We start from the raw sequence: 25,893 nt of genomic DNA on the forward strand, positions 1-25,893 counted from the left end.
TTGCCCATTCATCCTTCCTAAAGATATATGAAGTGTGTCAGTGCTGTAAGATGAAAAACAGCCCTACTCTATGATTGTCCCATCTCCTAACTGCACTGATTTCATGGTGCTTTGAGGGTCATATGCTGTGCCTCTTAACCCCCAAACATGGTATGTTTTTTGGCTTCAAAAGAGTTCAATTTTGGTCTTATCTGACCAAGCTACATTCTCCCAGTATTTCACAGGCTTGTTTAGATGCTTTTGAGCAAACTTTAAACATGCTTGACTATGCTTTTTGTTCAGCAATAGAGTCTGACATGGTAATCGTACATATAGTCCATAGAGGTTGACTGCTGACTCCAGGTCTTTCTGTATCTATTCACAGGTAGTCCTTGGGTCTTGGACAACTCTTTTGATAATTATTTGCACTCTTCTGTTTGAAATCTTGGGGCGAACACCTGGTCATGGTGCAATGATGTTCTTTTCACTTCCAGAATATGATCCCAACCATTCTCACTGGTACCTTCAGTAGATTCTAAATTCATCAGTAACCAATGTTATCAGTATGTTTCGCAACAACAAAAGTTTGCAATAGTCTTGAGAATGCCTACTGCTATTACCCATCATGACGTGTTTCCCGTGTGGCACCTTGGCAATGAGACTCCTTTTTATAGACCATTAGTTGAACCAGCTGAAATAACTTTTCAATAAGTGGCAGAATCATTTACTAATTACTGATAGATTTTAGCTGGTGTCATGACTTTCCATGGCTCTTTGCATATCTTTCATCATATGTACAATATACAGTATTTTCCCTGTGTCATTTCTCATTATTACAGAAGAAAAGCAATGGATGTGCCATCTGTCGTGCTGTTGGAGATCCAGAAGAATGGTCTACGATGCAAAGTAGGCTTGATGTGGTTTTACTATCAACGTGTTTCAAAGTCTTCAGACTTCTTTATCAGAATAAAAACAAAGGTACTTTTGTATGTGGTTATATCGGGATGAAGAAGTCTGAACGCTTCAAAATGCACTGATAATAAAACTGCATCAAGTCTTCTTTGCATTCTGGACCATTCTTTCGGACCTAAATAGTCTTTTGCATAATGGACCATTCTTTTTGATCTCCATCAGCAGTGCAAGCGACTCACATATTGTTTCTCTTCTGGCATTTCAATGTTTTTTTTAAGCCTTGGTACTGCAGCAGCTGACAAATTTAATCTTGACTCTTGGTTGATACAAAACTTTACCAGGTGAGCAACTCTCTGCACCTTATTGTCCTTTATTATCGGATAAGACTATTATGCATTTTGCTGCTCAGCTTTTTCCTACATTTCTCATTATTACACATAACTTAATTTATGGACATCTTTGGTTCGATTTCATTACTTGTGTGGTTTGGATGGGTTGCTACTAACATCTGGTCAAAATTTCATGTCAGTAGTAGTGTTGAGCGATACCACCCGATATTGAAAAATATTGGATCAGATTGGATCGGCCGATCTAAAAAAAATATCGGGTATCGCCGATTCCGATCCCGGAAGTCCAATTCAAGTCAATGGAACAGAAATATCGGAAATGAAAAAAACCCTTTCTTTCCTTGTAGGTTAATTCCACATGAAGAAAAACAACTAATAATAATGTAGAATGTATTGGGGGAGTTGGAGGAGACATTAAAGCCATAGAGGTTTAGCCCAATCAAATGGAATAGCAGGAATATTTTTTTTATTTTAAAGACGTTTGGAGATACAAAGATATTGACTATGTTAACCTCTTTTCTATTTTGTCAGATATGTATGTTTCACTACTTCCATGCTCTTCACCTTCTTTTTGACTTCTCCCACACTTTCTCCTTCATCATCCTCAGAAGCAGCAGCATCTTTTTCATCAACTTCTTCACCTTATTCATCTTCTTCTTCTTCTTCTTCTTCACCTTCTTCCTATTATTCTTTTTTTTATATTCTTCATATTCTTCTTATTCAACTATTATTCTTCTTCATATTCTACTTCTTCATCTTCTTCCTATTCTTCTTTTTCATCATATTCTTATTTGTGACAGGCATTCCTGTCTTCCGGTCTGCCTGTCACAAAAGATTTACAACAGGATTTGTCCGCGTTCAGTTTGGCCTGCAGCAGCAGGCATTTTCAAGGGGCACCATGAGGAGGAACGGACTCACCCCCATACACTGCTTAGTCTTCTTCTGCTTATAATTTAGATAATATCATTTGCTCTTATTTTTAGTCTTATGCTTAATGTTCTTCTGCTTTTGGTTTTTCTGCTTCTTTGTCTTCTGTCTCTTGTTGTTCTGCATCTTGGTGGTTGTCTTCATGTTCTTTGTCCTCTTGGTCATCTTCTTGAGGGTCATCTTTTTGGTCTTCTTCGGTGTGGTCTTCAGGGTCATCGTCTTCAGGGTCATTGTCAGGGAGATCCAGAGTGAGAATCAAAAAACAATTCCACAAGCTTGAACTTGGAAGCGTAGCAGAAGGTACAAGAAGGCTGAGGAACTGCCGAGAACCAGCTGACGGTGCTGGAACCCAGAGGGGCAGCAGAAGGAACAAGAGCCAATGGCACAACCGTGGACCAGCTGACGGTGCTGGAACACGGTTACTAAGCAGGAGGTACCTGTGCTACAAAGCACTACCAAGGACCAGCAGACGTTGCTGGAACTCGGATACCGAGAAGGAGGCACCTAGGCCAAAGGCTCTGCCGAGAACCAGCTGACGGTGCTGGAACCCAGATGGGTAGCACAAGGTACCCATGAAAAAGTCAAACTTGCAAGGCCGTAAGCCGGCCGCAGTTACCAAAACCCACAGTCCTACAGGGGGTGCTTGTCCTTTTGGCACTACGGAATCAGCCTTTATTACCAGAACCCGCAGCCCACATAGGAAGCACCTAAACTGCAGGCACCATAGGCTCGGCTAACCTGACGGCAACACGACAGGACAACGTATTGGTGGCAAAGTGACGTTGACACTACCCGGAAACAGCAGGCGTGCTGCACCAGGCTGGGCAGGAGGGAGTGCCCATGTCAAAGACACTTCCGAGAACCAGCTGATGGTGCTGGAACCCGGATGGGTAGCAGAAGCTACAAGAGTCAATGGAACTACCGAGAACCAGCTGACGGTGCTGGAACCCAGAGGGGCAGCAGAAGGAACAAGAGCCAATGGCACATCCGTGGACCAGCTGACGGTGCTGGAACCCAGAGGGGCAGCAGAAGGAACAAGAGCCAATGGTACAACCGTGGACCAGCTGACGGTGCTGGAACATGGTTACTAAGCAGGAGGTACCTGTGCTTCAAAGCACTACCAAGGACCAGCAGATGTTGCTGGAACTCGGATACCGAGAAGGAGGCACCTAGGCCAAAGGCTCTGCCGAGAACCAGCTGACAGTGCTGGAACCCGGATGGGTAGCAGAAGCTGCAAGAGCAAATGAAACTAGCGAGGACCAGCCGACGGTGCTGGAACCCGGAGGGGCAGCAGAAGGAACAAGAGCCAATGGCACAACCATGGACCAGCTGACGGTGCTGGAACATGGTTACCAAGAAGGAGGCACCTAGGCCAAAGGCTCTGCCGAGAACCAGCTGACAGTGCTGGAACCCAGATGGGTAGCACAAGGTACCCATAAAAAAGACAAACTTGCAAGGCCGTGAGCCGGCCGCAGTTACCGAAACCCACAGTCCTACAGGGGGTGCTTGTCCTATTGGCACTACGGAATCAGCCTTTATTACCAGAACCCACAGCCCACATAGGAAGCACCTAAACTGCAGGCACCATAGGCTCGGCTAACCTGACGGCAACACGACAGGACAACGTATTGGTGGCAAAGTGACGTTGACACTACCCGGAAACAGCAGGCGCGCTGCAACCAGGCTGGGCAGGAGGGAGTACCCGTGCCAAAGACACTTCTGAGCAGCAACTGGCGATGTTGGAGCCCAGGATCAATCACGGAGCAGGCTGAGGCCTACTTGGAGCAAGTTTTATATCGGTTGTACACTACTACTGATTGTAACCGTGCTCCACTTAGGCCTCTGGCTCTACTGTCTCTAGTATTTCCCCTGGCCTCCAACCCTGCCAGTTGCTGCTCTGAAATGGCATCTGCACAATCCACACTTGTTCCTTGGTTACAGGGGCTCTGTCACGTCAGTGGATTCCCTGATGTGTGTCCGGCAAGGTCTCCTGCTCTGTCCACATTCCCACTACTAGTAATGGGAATATGGACAGAGCAGGAGATCTTGCCGGACACACATCAGGGGATCCACTGACGTGACAGAGCCCCTGTAACCCAGGAGCAAGTGTGGATTGTGCAGACGCCACTTGAGAGCAGCAACTGGCGGGGTTGGAGGCCAGGGGAAAAACTCGAGACAGTAGAGCCAGAAGCATAAGTGGAGAATGGTTAAAAATCAGTAGTAGTGTGACTGTGTAGGCAGCAGGAGACTTTGACATCCACACAGCATGGGGAGCAGCTGGCGTTACTGAACCCCACTGACACAGGAGCGAGTGTTTCTATGTGTGCGGACGGCACTTCCAAGCAACAACTGGCTGTGTTGAAGCCCAGGATCAATCATGGAGCAGGTTGAGGCCTACTTGGAGCAAGTAGAAAATAATATGTAGTGTGATTTGGGAGGCAGCAGGAGACTTTGCCATCCACACAGCAGGAGAGCAGCTGGCGTTACTGAACCCCACTGACACAGGAGCGAGTGTTTCTATCTGTGTGGACGGCACTTCCAAGCAACAATTGGCTGTGTTGAAGCCCAGGATCAATCATGGAGCAGGCTGAGGCCTACTTGAGGCAAGTTTCATATCGGTTGTACACGACTAGTAATGGGAATGTGGACAGAGCAGGAGATCTTGCCGGACACACATCAGGGGATCCACTGATGTGACAGAGCCCCTGTAACCCAGGAACAAGTGTGGATTGTGCAGACGCCACTTCAGAGCAGCAACTGGCGGGGTTGGAGGTCAGGGGAAATACTGGAGACAGTAGAGCCAGAGGCATAAGTGGAGCACGGTTAAAAATCAGTAGTAGTGTGACTGTGTAGGCAGCAGGAGAATTTGCCATCCACACAGCAGGGGAACAGCTGACGTTCCTGAACCCCACTAACACAGGAGCTAGTGTGTTTTTCTCTGTGAGGACGGCACTTCTGAACACCAACTGGCGATGTTGGAGCCGAGGAGGAAGCATGGAGCAGGCTGAGGCCTGATGTTTTTGGCATGTGGAGGCAGCAGGAGACATTGCCATCTACACAGCAGGGGAACAGCTGACGTTACTGAACCCCACTAACACAGGAGCTATTGTGTTTTTCTCTGTGACGACGGCACTTCTGGACACCAACACGTGTTGTTGGAGCCCAGGATCAAGCATGGAGCAGGCTGAGGCCTGATGTTTTTGGCATGTGGAGGCAGCAGGAGACATTGCCGTCTACACAGCAGGGGAACAGCTGACGTTACTGAACACCACTAACACAGGAGCTAGTGTTTTTCTCTGTGAGGACGGCACTTCTGAACACGAACAGGCGTTGTTGGAGCCCAGGATCAAGCATGGAGCAGGCTGAGGCCTGATGTTTTTGGCATGTGGAGGCAGCAGGAGACATTGCCGTCTACACAGCAGGGGAACAGATGACGTTACTGAACCCCACTAACACAGGAGCTAGTGTGTTTTTCTCTGTGAGGACGGCACTTCTGAACACCAACAGGCGTTGTTGGAGCACAGGATCAACCATGCAGCAGGCGGAGGCGAACTTGCAGCAGGTTTTATATAGGTTGTAGACTACTACTGATTGTAACCGTGCTCCACTATGGCCTCTGACTCCACTGTCTCTAGTATTTCCCCAGGCCTCCAGCCCCACCAGTTACAGCTCTGAAGTGGCGTCTGCACAATCCACACTTATTCCTGTGTAACTGGGGCTCAGTCACGTCAGTTGATCCCCTGATGTGTGTCCGGCAAGGTCTCTTGCTCTGTCCTCATTCACACTACTAGTAATGGGAATGAGGAATAGAGCAGGAGACATTGCGTGACACACATCAGGGGATCAACTGACGTGACTGAGCCCCAGTAACACAGGAACAAGTGTGGATTGTGCAGACACCACTTCTGAGCAGCAACTGGCGGGGTTGGAGGCCAGGGGGAAAAATAGAGACAGTGGAGCCACAGGTCTAAGTGGAGCATGGTTAAAAATCAGTAGTAGTTTAAATGTGGATGGAGCAGGAGACTTTGCCGTCCACACAGCAGGGGAGCAGCTGGCATTACTGAACCCCACTAACACAGGAACTTTTGTTTTTCTCTGTGCAGACGACACTTCTGAGCGACAACTGGCTGTGTTGAAGCCCAGGGATTATAGTTCAGGTGGTAGAAACATGAACACAACAGGAGACCTGGATACTGTTGCCAACCAATAATTTATTCGGGAAGAGGTCTGGCAAATTCTGGCGAGATCCAGGCCTTGTTCATTTTCAGAAAAGTAAGCCGGTCAACGTTATCAGAAGATAGTCGCGTGCGACGGTCTGTTAGTACACCACCTGCGGCACTAAAGACGCGTTCCGATAATACACTGGCAGCAGGGCAAGCCAGCACCTCCAATGCATACTGGCTAAGCTCTGGCCATGTATCCAGCTTAGAGACCCAAAACTTGAAGGGGGAAGAGCCATCTGCGAGTACACTAACAGGGCAAGACATGTAGTCTGTCACCATCTGACGAAAACGTTGCCTCCTGCTGACTGGAGCCGTCTGTGATGGTGTAGACAATTGTGGCAGACACACAAAACTTTGCCACATTTGGGCCATAGTGGTCTTGCCTTGTGCTGAGGCGCTGTCTCTGCTCCCTCTTTGTGTTTCCTCCACTGCCTCGACGCACAGAGCTGCTTTGTAAAGCACTAGCACCACTGCTGTCGGGTGGAATGGAAAACATGATGGACTGCACCAGTGTGTCTTGGCACTCCCGCAGTTTACGCTCCCGGTTCAACGGTGGTATGAGGCTTTGTAAGTTGTCCCGGTAGCGAGGATCTAGGAGGGTGTACACCCAATAATCAGTCGTGTTGAGAATGTGGGCGATGCGGCGGTCGTTTCTCAAGCACTGCAGCATGAAATCAACCATGTGCTGCAGACTCCCAACTGCCAAAGAACCGCTGTCCCCTGCTTGAGGCGTGATCTCTGCCTGCTCTGCATCACCCCACCCTCGCTGTACATACTGACTAGAGCTTTGTGTACCTCCCTCATCTGGAGAGATGTCTTCCTCCTCCATCGACTCCTCCTCATCCTCCTCACAATGTGTCCCCTGCCTAGGCCTTTGTAAGGAACCACGTAGCGCAGACAGTCCAGAAGCAGATGCCATTTGGGGCTCCTCATCCTCCACCTCTTCCAAAACCTCCTCCCTTATTGCTTGCAGTGCTTTTTGAAGCAGGCAGATAAGGGGGACAGTCATGCTGACTAGTGCATCATCTGCACTCGCCATCAGCGTGGAATCATCAAAGGCACGCAAAACGAGGCGGATGTCCTTCATAGAGGCCCACTCAGTGGTGCTGATGTGTGACCGGCGCACAGTGTGACTTGTTTGCGCCTGATGTAGCTGGTACTCCATGACTGCTGCCTGCTGCTCATACAACCACTCCAACATATGTAACGTTGAATTCCACCTGGTGGGTAGGTCACATTTGATGCGATGTTCCGGAAGGCGTAATTGGTGCTGCAGAGCAGCAAGGCGCGATCTTGCCGTGCTGGAACGCCGCAAGTGAGCGCACTCTATGCGGACCTTTTGCAGCAGTGCATCAAGATCCGGATAGTCCCTCAGAAAGCTCTGCACGCCCAAGTTCAGCACATGTGCCAGACATGGGATGTGAGTGAGGTTGCCTAGGCCAAGAGCTGCCACCAGATTTCGGCCATTGTCACACACTACCAAGCCCGGCTGGAGATTCGCTGGCAGAAACTACACGTCGCTCTCCTGCTTGATGGCATTCCAGAGCTCCTGCGCTGTGTGGCTTCAATTCCCCAAAGAACTTAATTTGAGTACAGCCTTTTGACATTTGGCGACGACTGTGCTCATATCGGTCGTAACAGGCTCCTGCTCTGCTGTTTCTGAGGAACTTGAGTAGGAGGAGGAGTCTATGTGTACAGACTGGATATCTGCAATCCGAGGAGTTGGCAGAACACGTACAGCGCCACTCTCCAGAGCTATACCCGGCTCCACAACATTGACCCAATGGGCTGTGAGGGAAAGGTATCGTCCCTGTCCATGGTTACTGGTCCACGCATCGGTGGTCAGGTGGACCTTGCTACTGACGGCATTTAGTAGCGCATGTTGTATTTTTCCCTCCACATGTTTTTGCAGGGCAGGGATGGCTCGCCTGCTGAAATAAAAGCGGCTCTGCATGGTGTATTGTGGGACTGCCAGTGCCATCAAGTCCTGGAAGGTGTCAGTCTCCACCAGCCTGAATGAGAGCATTTCAAGTGCCAGTAGCTTGGCAATGCCAGCATTCAGAGCCTGTGCTCGGGGATGGTTTGCCGAGTATGGCCGCCTTTTATCCCATGCTTGTGCTACCGATGGCTGTAGAGTGGCCTGGGAGTGTGAGGAGGACTGGGAACGTGGTGCTCTGGGTGGAAGTTCACTGGGTCTCCGGACAACAGTGCCAGAGGTTCTTCCTTGGCGATCCTGTGAGGAAGCCGAACCAGCTGTGTGTGAGCTGGAGGAAGAGGCCCCAACACGAGCTGAAGAGGTGGTAGGTGGTGCTGTATGTTGGCCTGCATCTTCAGTGTGTCTGTGTAACTCCACCTCGTGCTTGGTCCGCACATGTTTCCACATATTTGTGGTATTGAGGTTGCTGACATTTTTCCCTCTTTTAACTTTCTGATGACACAGCTTGCATTTGACAAAGCAAATGTCATCTGCAACTGTGTCAAAAAAGGACCACGCACTGCAAGTCTTGGGAGCGCCCGTTTTGCCTTTTGAAAGAGGAATGCTCCTACCGGGTGCCGAAGTGGAGGCTACAGGCAACCAAGTCTGCCCCCTCCCTCTCCCTCCGGTTTTGGCCATTTGGGGAATCTCTTCCTCAGAGCTGCTCCCACCACCTTCCTGTTCCTCACGCCATGATGGGTCAAGGACCTCATCATTAACACTCCACTCCTCAAACACCTGCTTCTCCTGGGTTGTCTCGCCAGCACCGTACGCACCAGAAAGTGGTAACTGAGTCTCGTCATCATCTGATGCGTACTGAGGTGTGCTGACCATAGGCACTGGCCCACCCGCTTCTTCAGATTCAGAGGGACAAAGAAATTGCGCATCACTGCATACTCCCTCTTCTTCACATTCTTGAATGCTGCTTGGCTGGCCCCCTCTTTCCAAGCCAACAGATTCAGAGAACAGAAGTAGAGATTGTGATGGCTCCTGTCCAGGGCTCTCTGACTGCCTATGCACTTTGGCAGGTGGTGAAGAGACAGATGGTTGCTCTTCGGTGCTCTGACCCTGAGAGGATGTGGAAGTCATTGAAGTCGATGTGTTAGCTGCCATCCATCCGACATCGGCTTCAATTTGTTCCTCCTGCAGCAGTGGGGTACGGCGAGGTCCTACAAAGCTGCGCATAAAGGACTGTTGCCTGCTAAAACTGGGGGCTGATGACTCACTGGTGCCCACAGCAGGCACAGAATCCCCATGTCCTCTCCCTGCAGAATCCCCACGTCCTCTCCCTGCAGAATCCCCACGTCCTCTCCCTGCTGAAACTCAATGCCCACGCCCACGTGCCTTACTCCCTGCCTTCTTCATCTTGCTAGACTGATAAAGATAGGCAGAAAAGTACAAAGGGGGGGCTTATTGTGCTTATTCCTGAACAGCTGGTAACAGGTATAAGAAACACTAATTTTATGAAGTGTGTGTGTGGACTACACTTTAATAGGAGCTAATGTGGCCTACACAACTGTCAAATGTAGTGTTTGGTGAACTTTATTTTGGGTTTTTTTGGAAAAAAACTAAAAGGATGTGACCAAAGATTTGAAAGTGATAGTATCACCAACTTTTTGGAGCTATTACAAAGCAGGCAGGTAACCTACAATGCAAAAGATGAGGCTCCAAAAAAATTGGGTAATACTAATTTGTCTGCAGCTGAAGGGCACAAGCCAGAAAAAAGACTCTTCTATCTACTCCTATATAGTGTTTGCAACCAACCAATGTAGATGGATATGGATGGATGCACACTAGTAGGAGAAAAAAAAAGGACCTGCAATGAAAGAAAAATGTGTGAGGCAGTGACGCACTCTGAGCGGCCTACAACGAGACGTAGCTGCAGGACACACTACTCAGCGTGAGCTGCACTCACACACAGTCAGAGACCTCTCAGACAGCCGTGAACAGTGCAGAGAAGTGGGCACTAGCACTGAAAGGCTGCAGAAATGCTCCGCTGTGTACTCCTATAGTGTTTACAACCACCGTATATGGATACGGATGGATGCACACTAATAGGAGAATAAAAAATTAGCTGCTATAAAAGAAAAATATGTGTGAGGCAGTGACGCACGCTGAGTGGCCTACAACCAGACGTAGCTGCAGGACACACTACTCAGCGTGAGCTGCACTCACACACAGTCAGAGACCTCTCAGACAGCCGTGAACAGTGCAGAGAAGTGGGCACTAGTACTGAAAGGCTGCAGAAAGGCTCCGCTGTCTACCACTAGTGTTTGCAACCAACGTATATGGATACGGATGGAAGCACACTAGATAGAATTTATGAAAAATAAGCAGCTAGAAAAGAAAAATATGTATGAGGCAGCAGTGATGCATGCTGGGCGGCCTACAACCAGACGTGGCTGAAGGACCCACTACACAGCGTGAGCTGCACTCACACAGCCCTTGCAGACAGCTGTGAACACTGCTGCTAGGCAAAAGAAAGCTACAGTGTTGGTTTATGTAGCCTGGGTAAAGCACAATTAGTTTTTTGAGAATCGCTATTTCTAACTGTCCCTCACAGTCTTCAACAGCAGCCTGTCCCTAACTGAATTCACAGCAGAGTGAACAGAAATGGCGGTGGCGGCGGCTTTTATAGTGCATCATGACATCATTTCAGCAGCCAATCACAGCCATGCCAATAGTTAACATGCCTACATGCCTAACAGGATGTGCCCACACTTCTGAGGAGTCCCATTGGCTGAATCAAATCGAGCGGGCTCATAGCATTATGGGAACTTCCGATTCCGGTATTCGATATGAAAAAAGTATCGGAACTAAGTATCGGAATTCCGATACAGCTAATATCGGCAGATACCCGATACTTGCGGTATCGGAATGCTCAACACTAGTCAGTAGGAATTTCAGAAATATACAGTGGTTTGCAAAAATATCCACCACCCTTGGCATTTTTCATGCTTTACTACCTCACAATGTGGAATTTCATTAGTTTTATGGAGGGTTTGCATCAGGGCAGCATGGTGCCTGTTTTCAAATCCCACCAAGGACAACATTTGCAAGGAATGTGTATGTTCTCCCCGTGTTTGCGTGGGTTTACACCAGGTACTCCAAAGACCTACTGATAGGGAATTTAGATTGTGAGCCTCAATTGGGGACAGTAATGATTATGTATGTAAGGCACCGCAGAATTAGATCTTGGTATATAAGAAAAGCAAAATAAATAAATTATATTCCTGTGAAAAGCATATTTGGTTTTCTTTTTATTGTGAAGCAAGCAATAAATAGGACAAAATAACTGAAAACCTTGGTATGCATAACTATTCACCCCACTCTAAAATCAGTACTTTGTTGAGCTTACATTTACAGCAAGTAATGCTGCAAGTCACTTTGGATAATTATCTATGAGCTTTCCACATCTTGCAACTGGGATTCTTGCCCATTCCTCAACGATCCAGCTCCTTCAAGCTCGATGGTTTCCTCTGGTGAACAGCAATCTTCAAGCCTGACCACAGATTCTCACTTGGATTAAGGTCTGGACTTTGACTAGACCACTCCAAAACATTTACACGTTTCCCCTTAAACAACTCGTGTGTTGCTTAGCAGTATGCTTTGGGTCATTGTTTTGTTGGAAGGTGAACTGCTATTCCTGTCTCAAATCACTGAAAGTCTGAAACAGGTTTTGCTCAAGAATATCCCTGTATTTCGTACCATCCATCTTCCCTTCAACTTGGAAAATTTTGCCTGTCCCCACTGACATTTTTATGACCCAAACCTGACTTTTACTTCTCAACAACTTTGTCCCTGACTTGTTTGGAGATCTCTTTGGTCTTCATGGTGTTTGGTTAGTGGTGCCTCTTGTTAATGGTGTGGCAGTGTCTGTGGCCTTTCAGAAAAGGTAAAGTGCATTTATACTGACAGACATATGACACTTAGATTCCACACAGGTGGACTTCATTTCACTTAGCATGTGAATTATGAAGGTAATTGCTTGCACCAGAAAATGTTAGGGGCTTCGTAACAAAAGGGGTGAATACACATGCACATGCCAATTTTTAGTTATTTGATCCCATAAGTGTAATTTATGCCTATATTTTTCTGACTTCACTTCATCAACTTGGACTATTTAGTTCTGATGCATCACACACAAATCGGATAACAAAAATATTTGATCACAGATTGTAATGATACAACATAAACAAAAAGCTAAGGGGGTGAACACTTTTCTAACCATTATAATAACTTAGAAAATTGGTGACGTGTTCAATATTTATTTCACCTGCTCTATGCTTTGATTTAAACCATTCCATTGTTGTTGGCAGTATGGCAGTATGTTAAGGGTTGCTGTCCTGCTGGAAGGTGAACATATCCCCCAGTCTCAAGTCTTTTGCAGCCTCTAACAGATTTTGCTCAAGGATTAACAAGCAGGAATGATCTAGCGTGGCATATACCATCCTAGTTTAAAGTGTAAATAAAACTTAACATTTAATAGTTCAATTAAAAGACTCCAGAAGCAATGACAGCTAAGTAACAAGGTAAAAGGTGTCAGAGCAGACTTGCGCATTTCGGCTGTAAGCCTTATTCATGAATCTGATCTGACACCTTTTTTACTTGCTACTTAGCCAGTCATTACTTCTGAAGTCATTTTAATGACTTATTAAATGTTAAGTTATATTTACACTTACCTGGGATGGTATGCTCCATGCTGGATCTTTTCTGATTGTTCATCTATGAAGTTGCTGTTGCTCTAACATATTTCACGCAAAGCCTCCCAATATTGTAAAGCTAAAACATCCAGCTTAGTGAGCTGACAAATTTCATTTATTTTTTCCTCAAGATTGCCCTGTATCTAGTGACATCCATCTTCCCATCAGGTCTGACCAGCTTCTCTGTCCCTGCTAAATAAAAACATCCCCACATGATGCTGCCACCACAATGTTTCATGGTGGGCATGGTGTTTTCAGGGTGATGTGCAGTGTTTGTTTTCCTCCACACATTGTGCTTTGCATTTAGCCCAAAAAGATCTACTTTGACCAGAGGACCTTCTTCAATGTCCTAGCTGTGTCGTCTACATGCCATGTGGAAAAGGGTACTCTAGTCATGAAAGACCAATGTCTACCTTTATGGGTTTAATGCAAAGCACTAAGTGTGAGAGAAAACTAACACTACAAATCACCTTGAAAGCACCATCCCCACCATCAACCATGTTGGTGGCAGGATTATGCTAAGGGGAAGCTTTTCTATAGCAGGGACAGGGAAGTTTATCAGAGTTCATGGGAAGATGAATAGAGCTAAATACAGAGAATTCCTGAAGAGAGCTCTTTTAGACGCTTCAAAACACTTGAGGCTGGGGTGTAGGTTCACCTTCTAGCAGGACAACAACCCTAACATACAAAGCTACAAAGGATGGTTTAGATCAAAGCATATTCATGTGTCTGAATGGCCCAGTCGCAGTCCAGACAGAAATCCCATTGAGAATCTGTGTCAAAAATTGAAAACTCCTGTTCACATCCGCTTCCATCCAATCTCACTAAGCAAGAGCTACATTTCCAAAAATAATGGGCAAAAATGTCAACCTCTTGATGTGAAAATCTGGCAGAGACATACCCCAAAAGACTTGCAGATGTAATTGCTGTAGAAGGTGGTCCTACAAAGTATTGAATCAGGAGTTTGAATGCAAATGGACCTCACAATTTTAAAATTTATATTTTAAAAATATTTAAAAAACCAGGTCTCTTTTCCATTACATTTCACAAACACTTGCTACCATGTGTTGGTATATCATACACAATCCCAATAAAACACATTTAAGTTTGTGGGGATGTAATATGAAACAATGTAGGAAAGGTCTTGAGATATGAATACTTTTCAAGGCACTATACATATATACATATATATAGTGGGGGAAAAAAGTATCTGATCCCTTGCTGATTTTGTAAGTTTGCTCAATGAAAAATACAGGATCAGTGTATAATTTTAAGGGTAGGTTAATTTTAACATTGAGAGATAGAATATCAAAAATAAAATCCAGGAAATCACATTGTATAAAATATACAAATGTATTTGCATTTTGCAGTGAGAAATAAGTATTTGATCGCTCTGGCAAACAAGACTTAATACTTGATGCCAAAACCCTTGTTGGCAAGCACAGCAGTCAGACGTTTTTTGTAGTTGATGATGAGGCTTGCACACAATGTCAGGAGGAGTTTTGGTCCACTCATCTTTGCAGATCATCTCTAAATCATTAAGATTTTGAGGCTGTCGCTTGGCAACTCGGAGCTTCAACTCCCTCCATAAGTTTTCTATGGGATTAAGGTGTGGAGGGTGGCCAAACCACTCCTTGACCTTAATGTGCTTCTTTTTGAGCCACTCCTTTGTTGCCTTGGCTATATGTTTTGGATCATTGTCTTGCTGGAAGACCCAGCCACAACGCATTTTTAATGTCCTAGCGGAAGGAAGGAGGTTGTCACTCAAGATATTACGGTACATGGCTGCATCCGTTCTCCCATTGATTCGGTGAAGTAGTCCTTTGTTCTTAGCAGAGAAACACCCCTAAAATATAATGTTTCCACCTCCATGCTTGACAGTGGGGAAGATGTTCTTTGGGTCATAGGCAGCATTTCTCTTTCTCCAAACACGGCGAGTTGAGTTAATGCCAAAGAGCTCAATTTTTGTCTCATCTGACCACAGCACCTTCTCCCAATCACTCACAGAATCATCCAGGTGTTCATTGGCAAACTTCAGATGGGCCTGCACATGTGCCTTCTTGAGCAGGGGGACCTTGCGGGCACTGCAGGATTTTAAACCTTTACGGATGTGTTAGCAATGGTTTTCTTGGTGATAGTGGTCCCTGCTGACTTGAGCTCATTAACAAGTTCCCCTCGTGTAGTTTTAGGCTGATCTCTCTCCTTCCTCATGATCAAGGACACTCCACAAGGTGAGATTTTGCATGGTACCCCAGATCGATGTCAATTGACAGTCATTTTGTATTTCTTTCTCTTTTCTTACTTTTGCACCAACAGTTGTCTCCTTCTCACCCAGCGTCTTACTTATGGTTTTGTAGCTCATTCCAGCTTTCTGCAGGTCTATGATCTTGTCCCTGACATCCTTAGAAAGCTCTTTGCTCTTCTCCATGTTGTAGAGGTTAGACTCCGACTGATTAATTGAATCTGTGGACAGGAGTCTTTTATAAAGGTGACTATGTAACAGCTGTCTTTAATGCAGGTAACGAGTTGATTAGGAGCGTCTAACTGGTCTGTAGGAGCCAGAACTCTCAATGGTTGATAGGGGATCAAATACTTATTTCTCACTGCAAAATACAAATAAATTTATATAATTTATACAATGTGATTTTCTTGATTTTATTTTTGATATTCTATCTCTCAATGTTAAAACTAATCTACCCTTAACCCCTTTTTCTGTTTTGCGTTTTTGTTTTTCGCTCCCTTTCTTTATAGAGCCATAACTTTTTTATTTTTCCATCAATATGGCCATGTGAGGGCTTATTTATTGCGGGACAAGTTGTACTTTTAAAAAGATACCACTGCTTTTACCACGTCTTGTAGCAGAAAATGGGAAAAAAATTCCAAGTGTGGTGAAACTGCAAAAAAAGTGCTATCCTACATTTGTTTTTTGTTTGGCATTTTTGCTAGGTTCACGAAATGCTAAAACTCACCTGCCATTATGATTTTCCAGGTCATTATGAGTTCATAAATACCAAACATGTGTAGGTTCTTTTTTATCTAAGCCGTAAAAAAAAATCCAAAATTTGCTAAAAAAAAAAAATTGCGCCATTTTCCGAGACTTGTAACGTCTCCATTTTTCGTGATCTTGGGTTGGGTGATAGCTTATTTTTTGTGCGCCGAGCTGAAGTTTTTAATGATACCACTTTTGTTCAGATACGTTCTTTTGATCGCCCATTATTGCATTCTAATGCAATGTCGCGGCGACCAAAAAAACGTAATTCTGGCGTTTTGATCTTTTTTTTTGCTACGCTGTTTAGCAATGAGTTTAATCATTTTTTAGTGATAGATAGGGCAATTCTGAACTCTGTGATACCAAATATGTGTAGGCTTGATTTTTTTTATTGTTTTATTTTGATTGGGGCGAAAGGGGGGTGATTTGAACTTTTGTGGGGTTTTTTTTATATTTTTTAACACATTTTTTTTTACTTTTGGCATGCTTCAATAGCCTCCATTGGAGGCTGGAAGCATCCACTACTCGATCGGCTCAGCTACATAGGTGATGTGCAGATCACCTCTATGTAGCTGAATTACAGCATTGCTATGAGCGCCAATCACAGGGTGGTGCTCATAGCAATCTGTTATCAATAACCATAGAGGTCTCAAGGAGACCTCTGGTTGTGATGGCAAAGCATCACTGACCCCCAATCACATGACTGAATGGAATGGCAGCAGTGCCACTGGATTTGGCTGGATTTTATCTGTGCATAAAGTCTAAATATGCCTCCCATATGTAATTCCGGGTGACTAAGCTTTATAACTCCATAGTCTAGAGTGCTACAGGTGGCTAAATAATAAGGGCGTATGGGGAAAGGAACACCATTTTAGATAATCTACTTTTTTTTTTTTTGGAAGTGCATTGAGCAGCAAGGTGGTGTGTTGGTAAAAGGGGAAAAAAAACCTCTTTTAAATCTTCTGCCTGAGCGAGTGTGAACGAGCTGAGTGTGACCTGAGCGTAAGTGTGAACTGTGGTAAGTGTGTTATTTGAGATTCAGTGTGTTATGATTGAGTCACCATAGGAGGCAAAAACAGAAATGCTAGCTAAGTCCTGAAAACCAGAGAAGTTGGCAACTATCAGATTGCAGACCCCTGAACCTATCAACACAACTAGCAGTAGCCGTGGGGGGTTCCTACGATGACCTAGACCCCTCGATCACAGCCGGAGAGATACATAGACCTAAAGAAGGAAAGTGGAAATCTAACTGCCCCAGAGCAGACCCCAAAGCAATAGGCAGCCCCCCACATATAATGACGGTGAAGCAAGATGAAAACACTTACACAGACAGAAAGACAGGCTGAGCAAAGACGGGGCCCAAAAACTACCTAGATAGGAACGGATAGGAAGGCTGCTGTCTGCAATCTGCCAAAACCCAATCAGAGACAAAAGCCAACAAGCTGATATAAAAATGGCCCTGAAGCAACTAAGCTTCAAAAACTAAATCAGCACTCAGGTACTTTCAGAAAACAGAGCTCAAGGAACACTGCACACTCCAGCAGGGAGTGGCAGAATCCAAAAAGCAAGAAAAACAAAAACAAATCTTAGATGCAAAAAGGCAAAACAGCAAACTTAGCTTTAGGAGAGCAGGAATCAGACTGGTGTCCAAGAGTCCACAGAGAAATCACCCGCAGGGCAGAAAGGGCGTAGGCTGCCTTAAATCCAGTCAGTGACTCCACTCAGTCAATCGTCTTCATTAGTCCCAGGTGCCTGATAATCAGGCTCACTACCTTCCTTCACTAGAATAGGGAGTTCACCAGGCCTCAGTGACGGAGGGGAAAATGAACTCACAACATCAGTGACTTTGGATTCAGGGAGTTTCCAAGGGAGGTGTTACTGAATTGCTGTTATATTTTATTAATACTTTTTATTTATTTTTGCTTATCTTATTGTCTGGTGCAATCCCCATTAGAATGTGCTCCACTATTGCCAATGCCATCCAGTGCACGTCTTGCCGCATGTATGAAATCCTTGAACAGCCGGTCGAGGGTGCATACTGCTGTGCGAGATGTAAGCACGTTGTGCATTTGGAAGCCCAGATACTGGATCTAAATGTGCAGCTGGCAACACTGAGATCCATAGACAATATGGAAAGGAGTCTTCTGCTCACTGAGCAGACGCTCAATGGGATAGATGAGGGGGAGATGCTAGGTTGGAGCAGCAGGACAATGAAGCAGCTAGCTGGGTGACAGTTAGAAGGCGGGGTTGAGGGAAGAGCACCAGGGAGGCTAGTCCTGATCTGGCACACCCCAATAAGTTTGCTAAGTTGGCAGATGAGGGGAGTGTTAGTGCAGGAGTAGCACTGCTGCAGCATGGCATGTCCTCTGAAAGCCGGAGGAGTGTCTGCTTGATTAAGGGGGGAAATAGGAGAGCAGGGCAGGCCAGACAGGTTCTGGTAGTGGGAGACTCAATTATTAGGGGTACAGATAGGGCAATCTGTCACAAAGACAGGGATCGTCGAATGGTGTGCTGCCTACCTGGCGCTCGAGTCCAACACATCGCTGATCGGGTTGACAGATTACTGGGAGGGGCTGGTGAGGATCCAGCGGTCATGGTGCACATTGGCACAAATGATAAAGTTAGAGGTAGGTGGAAGGTCCTTAAAGATGATTTCAGGGAATTAGGCTGTAAGCTTAAAGCAAGGACCTCCAAGGTGGTATTTTTGGAAATACTTCCTGTACCACGTGCCACGCCAGAGAGGCAATGGGAGTTTAGGGAGGTTAATAAGTGGCTCAGGAATTGGTGTAGGAAGGAGGGGTTTGTGTTCCTGCAGAACTGGGCCAACTTCTCAGTTGGCTACAGGTTCTACTCTAGGGACGGGCTGCACCTCAATGGGGAGGGTGCAGCTGTGCTGGGGGAGAAAATGGCTAGAAGGTTGGAGGCGTGTTTAAACTAGGGACGGGGGAGGGTATTCCTTTTATAGGAGGGGAAGACAGTGCAAATAGAGACTTGGGCACAAATAATGACATTGGGGGTGGGGGTGGCATGGGGGTGGGGTTAGAACAGGTAATAATTTAAGAAAGAAAAAAGGTACAGAGAGATACATAAAGTGCATGTATACTAATGCCAGAAGCCTCGTCAACAAAATGGAGGAATTGGAGTTAATGTTTTTGGAGCATAATTATGACATGGTGGGGATATCTGAGACATGGCTGGACGAGAGCCACGACTGGGCGGTTAATTTACAGGGCTATAGTCTGTTCAGAAATGAGCGAACAAATAAGCGAGGGGGAGGAGTGTGTTTATATGTAAAATCATTCTTAAAACCCATCCTTCGTGATAATATATATGAATCTAATGAAAATGTAGAGTCCCTGTGGGTAGAGATAAGGGGAGGGGGGAAAAATAATAAATTATTGATAGGGGTTTGTTATAAGTCTCCAAAAATAATGGAAGCAACAGAGAATATCCTCATAAAGCAAATAGATGAAGCTGCGACTCAAGGGAAGTCATTATTATGGGGGACTTCAACTACCCTGAAATACATTGGGGAACCGAAACCTGCAGTTCCAGCAAAGGTAATAGGTTTTTGAAAACTATGAAAGACAATTACCTTTCACAACTGGTTCAGGACCCAACAAGAGGGGGGGGCACTGCTAGACCTAATATTAACTAACAGGCCAGACCGCATATCAAATGTAAGGGTTGAGGGTCACTTGGGTAATAGTGATCACAAATTAATAAGTTTTCATGTATCCTTTAATAAGATGTGTAGTAGAGGGGTTACAAGGACACTAAACTTCAGGAAGGCAAATTTCCAACGGATGAGAGATGATCTTGGTGCAATTAACTGGGATGATATCCTGAGACATAAAAACACACAAAGAAAATGGGAGACGTTTATTAGCATCCTGTGCACAATATATACCGTATGGGAATAAACATGCTAGAAATAGGAGACCACTATCGCTAAATAGAGCTGTAAGGGGCGCAATAAGAGATAAAAATAAAGCATTTAGAGAATTAAAGCAAGTAGGTAGTGATGAGGCATTAACTAAATACAGAAAATTAAATAAATTCTGTAAAAAGCAAATCAAAACAGCAAAGATTGAGACAGAGAGACTCATTGCCAGAGAAAGTAAAAATAATCCCAAAATATTCTTTAACTACATAAATAGTAAGAAACTAAAAAATGATAGTGTTGGCCCCCTTAAAAATAGTCTGGGTGAAATGGTGGATGAGGATAAGGAAAAAGCCAATATGCTAAATGACCTTTTTCAACAGTATTTACACAAGAAAATTCCATGATGGATAACATGATCAGGGATAAAAATTCTCCATTAAATGTCACCTGCTTAACCCAGCAGGAAGTACGGCGGCGTCTAAAAATCACTAAAATTGACAAATCCCTGGGCCCGGATGGGATGCACCCCCGAGTACTGCAGGAATTAAGCGCAGTCATAGATAGACCATTATTTTTAATCTTTAAGGATTCCATTATAACAGGGTCTGTACCACAGGACTGGCGTATAGCAAATGTGGTGCCAATATTCAAAAAGGGGACAAAAACTGAACTTGGAAATTATAGGCCAGTAAGTTTAACCTCAACTGTGGATAAAATCCTGGAGGGTTTTCAAAGAGATACTATACTGGAGTATCTGGAGATGAATAACCTTATGACCCAATATCAACATGAATTTACAAGGGACCGTTCCTGTCAGACTAATCTGATAAGCTTTTATGAAGAGGTAAGTTCCGGACTGGACCAAGGGAATGCAGTGGACGTGGTGTACATGGACTTTTCAAAAGCTTTTGATACGGTGCCACACAAAAGGTTGATACATAAAATGAGAACAATGGGGATAGGGTAAAATATGTGTAAGTGGGTTAAGAGCTGGCTCAGGGATAGGAAACAAAGGGTGGTTATTAATGGAGCACACTCGGACTGGATCACGGTTAGCAGTGGGGTACCACAGGGGTCAGTTTTGGGCCCGCTTCTTTTTAACATATTTATTAATAACCTTGTAGGGGACATAGAGAGTAGAATTTCAATATTTGCAGATGACACTAAACTCTGCAGGGTAATCAATACAGAGGAGGACAATTTTATATTACAGGAGGATTTATGTAAACTAGAAGCTTGGGCTGATAAATGACAAATGAGCTTTAATGGGGATAAATGTAAGGTCATGCACTTGGGTAGAACGAACAAGATGTATAATTATGTGCTTAATTGTAAAACACTGGGCAAGACAGTCACTGAAAAAGACCTGGGTGTATGGGGGGACGACAAACTCACATTTAGCGGCCAGTGTCAGGCAGCTGCTGCAAAGGCAAATAAAATAATGGGATGCATTAAAAGAGGCATAGATGCTCATGAGGAGAACATAATTTTATCTCTATATAAGTCACTAGTGCAACCACACTTAGACTACTGTGTACAGTTCTGGTCTCCGGTGTATAAGAAAGACATAGCTGAACTGGAGCAGGTGCAGAGAAGAGCGACTAGGGGGTCTGCAATACCAAGACAGGTTATTACACTTGGGGTTATTTAGTTTGGAGAATCGAAGGCTTAGGGGTGATCTTATTACAATGTATAAATATATGCGGGGACAATACCAAGACCTTTCTAATGATCGTTTTACTCTTAGACCTGTGACGGGGACAAGGGGGCATCCTCTACATCTGGAGGAAAGACGGTTTAAGCATACTCACAGACGCGGATTCTTTACTGTTGGAGCAGTGAGACTATGGAACTCTCTGCCATATGATGTTGTAATGAGTGATTCCCTACTAAAATTTAAGAAGGGACTGGATGCCTTTCTTGAAAAGTATAATATTACAGGGTATATACACTAGTTTCCTTAATATTGCGTTGATCCAGGTAGCTAGCCTGATTGCTGTATGTGGAGTCGGGAAGGAATTTTGTTCCCCAATGTGAAGCTTACTGTTTGCCACATGGGTTTTTTTGCCTTCTTCTGGATCAACATGTTAGGGCAAGTTAGGATAGGATATGGGTTGAACTAGATGGACTTAAAGTCTCCCTTCAACCTTAATAACTATGTTACTATGTTACTATGTTAATCAGCTAGTCACCTCATAGCCTTGCTGTGATTTGTTGTATGACGAGTTTGCCTGTAGCTTGCAGTGGATTTCATACCTTTGTGTTATGAGCTTCAAAGGATTTGTTCCTAGTTTTTTAAATTAAATATGAACACTGCATGGCTTTTTATGGCCTTGGGGGATGTCATGGGATGGGGCACAGTTCAGGAGTGGAAGGAGATGTCCTGAACTTAAAATCCAAAATGGATTCTGCCTTGTCCCTCACACAGCCAGTGTGGTCTTTCAGAAAAGGTAAAGAGTATATAGTGACAGACATGTGGCACTTAGATTGCACACAGGTGGACTTCCTCTCACTAAGCATGGGACTTATGAAGGTAATTGCTTACAACATAAATTTTTCGGAGCTTCATAGCAAAATATGTGAAATTACAGTATATGCTCATGCCAATTTTTAGTTATTTGATCCTGTAAATGTAATTTATCCCTATATTTTTCTTACTTCAGTTCACCAACTTAGACTACTCAGTGCTGATGCATCACACACAAATCAGATTGCAAAAATATTTAAATTAAGGTTGTAAAGTAACAAAATATGTAAAAATCCAATAGGGTGAATACTTTGGCAAGCCACTGTATATATGTACTAGCTATGAACCCGTTCTACGCCTGGGTGGTGAGCATTTTTATTGGTATATGGTCTCCCATCCTGGTATGTGCTGCCCCCCTCCTATCCTGGTGTGCATGGCACCCCTTATCCCTATCCTGGTATGCATGGTACCCTCCCCCTCCCCAATCTTGCTATGCATGGCACCCCATTCTTCATCCTGGTATGCATGGACCCCTCAATCCCCAATCCTGGTATGCATGGCACCCTATTCCTCATCCTGGTATGCATGGTCCCCTCACCCCCCAATCCTGGTATGCATGGTTCCCCCTCATCCCTATCCTGGTATGCATGGTCCCCTCACCCCCCAATCCTGGTATGCATGGTTTCCCCTCATCCCTATCCTGGTATGCATGGTACCCCCTTATCCCTATCCTGGTATGCATGGTCCCCTCACCCCCTATCCTGGTATGCATGGTTCCCTCACCCCCCTTTCATGGTATGCATTGTCCCCTTACCCCCTAATCCTGGTATGCATGGTCCCCTCACCCCTATCCTGGTATGCATGGTCTCCTCACCCCCTTTCATGGAATGCATTGTACCCTCACCCCCTAGTCCTGGTATGCATGGTCCCCTCACCCCCATATCCTGATATGCAAGGTTCCCTCACCCCCCTATCCTTATATGCATGGTCCCCTCACCCCCCAATCCTGGTATGCATGGTTCCCTCACCCCCCTTTCCTGGTATGCATGGTCCCCTCATCCCCCTTATCCTGATATGTATGATCCCCCTCACCCCTATTAAACTACACACATACAAAAAAAAAGATTTATACTCACCTTTCTTTCCTGTGCTCCAGCGCTGTCACGCTCCGCTGGAGGCCAGGGAAGGAGTGTGGCGCCGGAGTACGCGCATGCCCATAGCGCTGTCCGGCGCCATATTGCTGAAGACACACTGCAAATGTGTCTTCAGTAAAATGGCACCGGATCACGCTATGCGCATGGGCGATTCTGGCCGAAGAGAAGCGCCGCGGCAGCGCTCTTCCCGGTCAGGTAAGTATGTAAGTATGGTGCCCGAGATCGCGGGATGCAGTGTGTATGCGTACCGCCATCTCCGACGCCATTCACACTCCTCACCGCTGGATGCCTCATTCTGTCTGGAGCAAAACTGCACAGGCGCGTCATGGTTGCGCTGTCTATAAAGGCTTCAAACAGAGTGACGCTTAGCCCGTTATATTATAGATGAGTCTCTAACTGATTTTTATGTGTGGCTGGTTTGATAATGTGCTGCTCAAGGTCATCTGCGTGCTGCAGCCATTCACAGGTTCACAGTCAGTCGACAGCAATCGGTGATCAATCAATTTGATGGGGGCTTCATCAGAGAAAATAGCTTCATATCAGTCTTCTGTTCTCTATTTCCTGTACTTTCTGAAAAGTTAAATATTATTTGATATTCCTCTGTTCATTGGTCATCAATTTCCATATATAACATGACAGCCTTGCTGAAACACTTGAAAGTAAATGAAATCTGTCAGCAGGTTGTATTGCTATGTAATCTGACAGCAGCATGATGTAGGGGCTAAGACAATGATTACAGTGATTTGTCATTACATGGGCTGCTTGCTCTTGTTTTGATAAAATCAGTGTTTTATCAGCAAGGGATTTTCACTACAGGACTGGGTGTCTCGTACCTCAACCTCATAGTCAACTGCTGTCTGTAACTTCACCCACACCACTGATTGGCAGATTTTTTCAATATACCGTGTACAAAGAAGGCTGTCTGTTAGTGTTGTGGGTGGAGTTGTGCACAGCTCAGCATTCAGAGCACTGCTACATCTGCAGAGTAGAAAGCTGTGATTTTATCACAACTGCTGAACCCATAAAACTTAGGTGACACATCGCTATAATCTAGATTTCTGCCCCTACATCATGCTGCTCTCAGATGAGGTAGCAAAAATATGCTGACAGATTTCCTTTAATAGTTATGAGAAATGCACCTATTCAGGTGCTTCTCACAAAATTAGAATATCATCAGAAAGTTAACTTATTTCAGTTATTCAATACAAAAAGTGAAACTCATATATTATATAGAGTCATTACACACAGAGTGATCTATTTCACGTGTTTATTTCTGCTAATGTTGATGATTATGGCTTACAGCCAATGAAAACCCAAAAGTCATTATCTCAGTAAATTAGAATACTTTATAACACCAGCTTGAAAAATTATTTTAAAATTTGAAATGTTGGCCTACTGAAATGTATGTTCAATAAATGCGCTCATTACTTGGACGGGGCTCCTTTTGCATCAATTTCTGCGTCAATGCGGTGTGGCATTGAGGCATTCAGACCTCGGGCAACTTGGATTGTCTGTCTCTCCACTCTTCCTCTAGACTTTGGGACCTTGATTTCCAAGGTCTAATGTGAAGTTTCCACAATAAGTGATGGTTTCGGGAGCCATGTCATCTGCTGGTGAGTTTTATCAAGACCAAAGTCAGTGCAGCCATCTACCAGGAAATTTTAGAGCACTTCATGCTTCCTTCTGCCGGCAAGCTTTTTGGAGATGGAGACTTAATTCTCCAGCAGGACTTGGCACCTGTCCACACTGTCAAAAGTACCAATACCTGGTTTAAAAACAACAGCATCACTGTGCTTGATTGGCCAGCAAACTCGCCTGACCTTAACCCCACAGGGAATCTATGGGGTATTGTCAAGAGGAAGATGAGAGACACCAGACCCAACAATGCAGACGAGCTGAAGGCTGCTATCACAGCAACCTGGGCTTCCATAACCCCTCAGCAGTGCCACAGACTGATCGCCTCCTTGCCACATTGTATTGATGCAAAAGGAGCCCTGACCAAGCATTGACGGCATTTACTGAACATACATTTCAGTAGGACAACATTTTGGATTTTAGAATCATTTTTCAAGCTGGTGTTATAAAGTATTCTAAATTTACTGAGATAATGACTTTTGGGTTTTCATTGGCTGTAAGCCATAATCATCAACAATAACAGAAATAAACACACAAAATAGATCACTCTGTAGTGACTCTATATAATATATGAGTTTCACTTTTTGTATTGAAGAACTGAAATAAATTAACTTTTTGATGATATTCAAATTTTGTGAGATGCACCTGTATATAGTGTTCTCCTATGTCTCCAGTTTATCTACTTGTTCCTGTACT

Source organism: Dendrobates tinctorius, unplaced genomic scaffold (genome assembly GCF_039654945.1).
Source record: "Dendrobates tinctorius isolate UK_male_01 unplaced genomic scaffold, ASM3965494v1 ptg000047l, whole genome shotgun sequence".
NCBI classification, from domain to species: Eukaryota; Metazoa; Chordata; class Amphibia; order Anura; family Dendrobatidae; genus Dendrobates; species Dendrobates tinctorius.